This window comes from Rhinoderma darwinii, chromosome 2, assembly GCF_050947455.1.
Source record: "Rhinoderma darwinii isolate aRhiDar2 chromosome 2, aRhiDar2.hap1, whole genome shotgun sequence".
Taxonomy (NCBI): Eukaryota; Metazoa; Chordata; class Amphibia; order Anura; family Rhinodermatidae; genus Rhinoderma; species Rhinoderma darwinii.
This window is the reverse complement of record NC_134688.1, coordinates 442,636,589-442,642,588: the sequence shown is the minus strand read 5'-3', so window position 1 is coordinate 442,642,588 and position 6,000 is coordinate 442,636,589.

Genomic DNA, 6,000 nt, shown 5'->3' with positions numbered 1-6,000 from the left:
AAAGTATAATTGATTCCCTTGAAGAAGCAATATATTGAAATTAAAAATATAAAAAAAGTTCTAAATTTCCCTAAATAAAATATTCTCTCTGGTGCTTGTAAACAAAAAAGGAGGAAACTGATATAATCTAAAATACTTTTATTGCAGGCAAAAAATGTCAAATGTTCCAGCTTAGCTCATGTTTTTGTCATACGAAGTAGAAAAATAATCTCATCCACCTAGAGATCAGTAGGAAGTTGCCTGGATCTTATCCATTGCATATGGCTTGCCTCAGGAAATTATATTTGAGAGCACTAAATAATATCCCTTCAAACACCATGGAGCTTCAGTGCTTAGAACATTAATTTTAAAGCCCGGGCAAGGAGTGGATGAACACTGATTTAAATCATAAAGAACTAGTGAAATAACAGAAGTATCCTTTATTGACCGCTATTTTGTTTTATTAACAATAATAATGTATATTACTTACATTAAAAGCAATCTTTAAATACATTTTTTGGAGAAGATATACAAATAAGGGCTAAAGAATCTGGCAGTCCGTAAAGTTTAACTCTGTGTACAATCCAGATCTAGAGACTGGAAATATAAAAGGTGACTGAAGCATCTACGAAGACCAATCATACAAATTCAGCACATACATCAATCCAAATGTGTAATGTGTTGACCATAATAGGTAACAAGAGCATGTTGTATGGGAGTTTTGGAAACAACTGAGCAGCATGTTTGCTCGGCTGTTTCCGTAATGTACATTGAACAGAATGAAGAGAGTGGTGCACACGCAGCCCTCCATTAGTCCCTGCCTGTAATCTGCGGCCATCGGCCACCACACCAGACGACACAGGGGTCTAGTGACCCTCACTCTCGATCCAGGAGTGCAATTCCAGAGCTGAGACCCACATCTATCAGACATTTCTGGCACATCCCATCATGTCCTGGTTTCCAATGTTTTTGCTAGCACTGCGGACCGCAATTACTTCCATGGTGACTATAGAAACATGGAGCATGGTTTACGGGGCATGCGCAGTTGCCTGTGGTCAGTGTCTCCCAGCATCCTGGTGGCCATGACTATTGAAAACCACCTTAAGTGACTGTCTGCACTTGTGCATTACTTGGAATGACCGCAGGCTAAATATACATTATATTAAACCGAAAAAAAGAATACCACAAATACTAATCTCAGTACATGGGAACCAACGCCATGCAACAAACCGATATTTCTTCCCTAAATGGTATAATAAAAAATATTAATCAATATAGCCCAAAAATACAAAATACTTTATTTAGACACAAACAGTTGTACAAACCATTTTAAAACAAAAAAATATAAAAACACATAGTGCACATATTTGCATAGAAAACAGGACAGTGTATTTTCGTAAGACAGGGCATAAATGATGGTAATAACAAACATATCCAAATCAATAAATATCATTTGTTACGCATCGCATATACCCTCAATATGAAAACAGATTATATTAGTAAAGCCAAGGTAACTAAATATCCGTATCTTTACCATACTATATAGAAACAGAACCTCACCCACCATAAGCACTGCCTGCACACTATCCAGCACCCCAACGCGCGTTTCGCACCTGGCTTCATTAGGGGGTGCTGAATCAATGTCTGGTAGAAGTTTAAATAATTGTATATCAGTTGAATTCCTGATTGCACCCCGTTTACTCACCAGAAGGTTATTATTTGGTGCATATGAGTGGCGACGTTGTAACCCAATAACAGCGGTGTCCGCAAGTTGGTACTGCGCTGAAGCGCAATACCCAGTCCCATAATGCTCCAGGAGTGACGTCACGGACTACCCCCGCAACGTGTGAACCCATGAGTCAGTTGTAGCCATGATGGATATTGACAGTACCGGTATAGTGATATATAGCTAGCTCAGGGGCGTAGCTAGGGGGGGCAGGCGGGGCATGTGCCCCGGGCGCAGCTTAGAGGGGGGTGCCAGCGCCCCCTCCTCCTGCACTATAATTGTACTTGTGTCGCAAGGACACAGGTACAATTAGAAGCAATGAATGACTGGGCACGTTCCGTGCCCGGCCATTCAGCGCCTTTCCACGAATGAAGCGACTGGTGCCTTTTGTACCAGTGACGCTTCCGTCGATGAAAGGCGCTGACTGACTGACAGGGAAAGTCATCCTGGCCAGCCAATCAGCGCCTTTCATAGACGCCGCATTCAACCCCCTGGAGACCTGCGCAGAAGAGAGCAGGTCTCCATGGCTGCCGGACGGCGTGGGAGCGGGATTAAGGCGAGCTTGAATAGTTTTATTTTTTTATTTTTTTTATTGTAATAAAAGTGTGGCTGTATCTGCGGGGGGGGGGGGCTTTGTCTACTTGCGGGGGGCTTTATCTACGGGGAGGTGTCTATCTACAGGGGGACTATATCTACAGGGGTGGGCTATATACAGGGGGACTATATCAACAGGGGGTGGGCTATATACAGTGGGACTATATCTACAGGGGGTGGGCTATATACAGGGGGACCATATCTACAGGGGTGGGCTATATACAGGGGGACTATATCTACAGGGGGTGGGCTATATACAGGGGGACTATATCTACAGGGGGACTATATCTACAGGGGGCTATATCTACAGGGGGGCTATATCTACAGGGGGGCTATATCTACAGGGGGGCTATATACTGGGGTGGGCTATCTATGGAGCACCATATACAGGGGTGGGCTATAGCTACAGGGGGGGCTATATAGTATATAGCCCCCTGTAGATATAGCCCACCCCTGTATATGGTGCTCCATAGATAGCCCCCCTGTAGATATAGCCCCCCTGTAGATATAGCCCCCCTGTATATAGCCCCCTGAATATAGCCCAGCCCTGTATATAGCCCACCCCTGTAGATATAGCCCCCTGTAGATATAGCCCAGCCCTGTAGATATAGCCCAGCCCTGTATATAACCCAGCCCTGTAGATATGGTCCCCCTGTAGATATGGTCCCCCTGTAGATATGGTCCCCCTGTAGATATAGCCCACCCCTGTATATAGTCCCCCTGTAGATATAGCCCACCCCTGTATATAGTATCCCACAAATAGCTCACCCTATAGTGCTCCACAGAAAGCCCACCCCTGTATATAGCCCCCTTGTACATATAGTCCACCCCTGTATATAGTGCTCCACAGATAGCACACCCCTGTATAATCTAGTGGAGCACTATATACAGGGGTGGACTATATGTACAAGGGGGCTATATACAGGGGTGGGCTATCTGTGAAACACTATATACAGGGGTGGACTATATGTGGAGCACTATATACAGGGGTAGGCTATATCTACAGGGGGGCTATATACAGGGGTGGGCTATCTGTAGAGCACTATATACAGAGGTGGGCTATCTGTAGAGCACTATAGGGGGAGTTATTTGTGGAGCACTATATACAGGGTGGGCTATCTGTAGAGCACTATAGGGGGAGCTATTTGTGGGACACTATATACAGGGGTGGGCTATATGGGGGCACTATCTACAGGGGGCTCTATGGCAGGCACTATCTACAGGGGGCACAGTGTGTGTGTGGGACACGGTGTATGGTGCTATTATAATTAGAGGTGCAGTGTATGGCGCTATTATATTTAGGGGTGTAGTGTGTGGTATAATGAGAACTTTATATATATATATATAGGTGCAGAAATGTTGGTAATGTGAGAAGCTGAAGACATGTGAACGGCAAACTGCAGAAATGGTCTGTCCCCGGGAGAAGTCGTCATAGAGGTCTGGACCGGATGGAGAAAAATAACTAGAATCTGAAACGTCACCGGTGAGTCACTTAATGTAAATGTTTATTCTGCCTCTAATCAGTAATGTAGTCACTGTATGATCTTCAGCGAGATGATGGGTGGTGTGATTATAATATGATTTATTTTTTGTGAAAATACATCTCCCAGCATATCCTTACCATTGTTCGGGCCATGCTGGGAGCTGTAGTTTTACGCCGTACACACCTATACGGCAGGGGTTGCACTAAATTGAGCTGTATTTGTTCTGGGGCTGTATATATGTACCGAGCTTGGTTCTGGTGTTGTGTATAGAACCATATTGCTTGTAAAATGTACAAATGTTTTTATGCTCGCGTTACATAAAAAGAAATGACACGTCGATTGGCAGAGAAAACAAACACGGCGAGGGGGAAGGAGATGTCTGGAAAGAGGTTGGGGGGGGGCGCCATACTGAATCTTTGCCCCGGGTGCTGGAGAACCTAGCTACGCCTCTGGCTAGCTAGATATTAAAATTAATAACAGCGGACATGTGATGAAAAAGCTCTCCAAGTACGAGTTCCCTAAACATACATTATATGCTGATCTAATTGCTGAAAGTAGAAATTAAAATGCTACAGCTTTCTGTAAGTACCTTACCTGTGACTCTAGTCCAAGACATGGCAATTACATCATTAATGGTTAGTACTAATTGCATAGACTGGTATCATCTGTAGGGGAGGGGAGGGAATCTCGGTTTTCCTTTAAAAGCAGGCAGTTCACTGCTTATCAGCTGCTTATACTCAGCACATCCATTATTATCCACAGTGGGGGATCTCCATTCAAATCATCTCTGAATGACCTCCACAGGACATGATCAGACCTACTGTGGCAGAACGTTCTTAGTTTCCAGTAGAAGTAGTTTGGGTTTGTTGCTCCGGATAGTCCCAGTTGTCGTTAGTAGTATTCAGCATTCTGCTTTTCACGTCAGTGTTTTTAAGATTTTACTTACGGTTGTATAAATGCTCAGTAGGCAAAAATAAAATCCTAGATATATCAGTCAGGCTGCAGAAAGCTGGGATAAGATTCCGCAAGAGCTATGTAAAAGTCCTCTCAATATGGTTGTTTATTCTCCATGATTCTTCGACTATCCATGATAGTGAAGGTTGAATAGTTACGTACTCATATATTCTCATGTAGCCTTTCAGCTGCTCATCTGAAAGAGTCAGAAAGAGTAAGCCCCTATAGCTGCCCCCAGACAATATAATGCCCCTATAGATGCCACCACACAGTATAGTGACACTTTAGTGCTCCCACACAGTATATTGACTCCATAGCTGCCCCCACAGTACAATGCCCCTATAGCTGCCCCTGCACAGTATAATGTCCCTATAGCTGCCCACCCACACAGTATAATGCCTCTATAGCTGCCCCACACAGTACAAACACTCCCATAGCTGCCTTCCCCACAGTATAATGCCCCCATAGCTGCCCCACTCACCAATCCCCATAACCGCCACCTTACAATATATTGCCTCACAGCTGCCCCCATGCAGTATAATGCCCCCATAGCTGCCTCCACATAGCCCCAATAGTGCCTAATAAAAATAATAAAATACATTTTCACCTATGGCCGTTCCCACGACGATCCTTTTACTGCTCCTCCGGTCTGTGCAGTGTGTGGCACAGAGCAGATAGGCGCGATGACGTCACTACATCATGCCTGTCTGCTTCGAGCTGCTCACGGCTCAGCGCTCACAGCAAAGTGAATGCTGGAGCAAGAAGCAGTCAGCTCCTTTCTCCAGCATCGATTTCAACTGTACCTGCTTGGATGCAGATACAGTTGAAACAAGGACATCAGTCAGCAGCTCGCGACCCCCTGGAGGTCTTCACACAAACCCCCAGGGGGTCAGGACCAACAGTTTGGTAAAACCATGGTCTAGAGGATGGGTATGTTGCAAACACACAGTGAGATTTGGTGTGATCCCAATAGGTAAAAGAAAAAAAACAACAGTGCAGTTTTCAGATAAATAACATATTGGCCTACATTCCTCAAGGATGGCAAAGATGTATTGTAAAAAGTAATTATATACACATGTACTACATTACATATCTATTACATATCTTATTTTTCTCTCATAGAGGGAGGTACTGCTTATAAAAAAATAAACACAGTTCTGACGCATTTCCACTGGTAAAATTACAGATTCGTCCGGGAACCTCACAATAAAAAAAAAACAAAAAAACAGATTGCCACCAGGATAAGTGGAGCAACCTGACAGA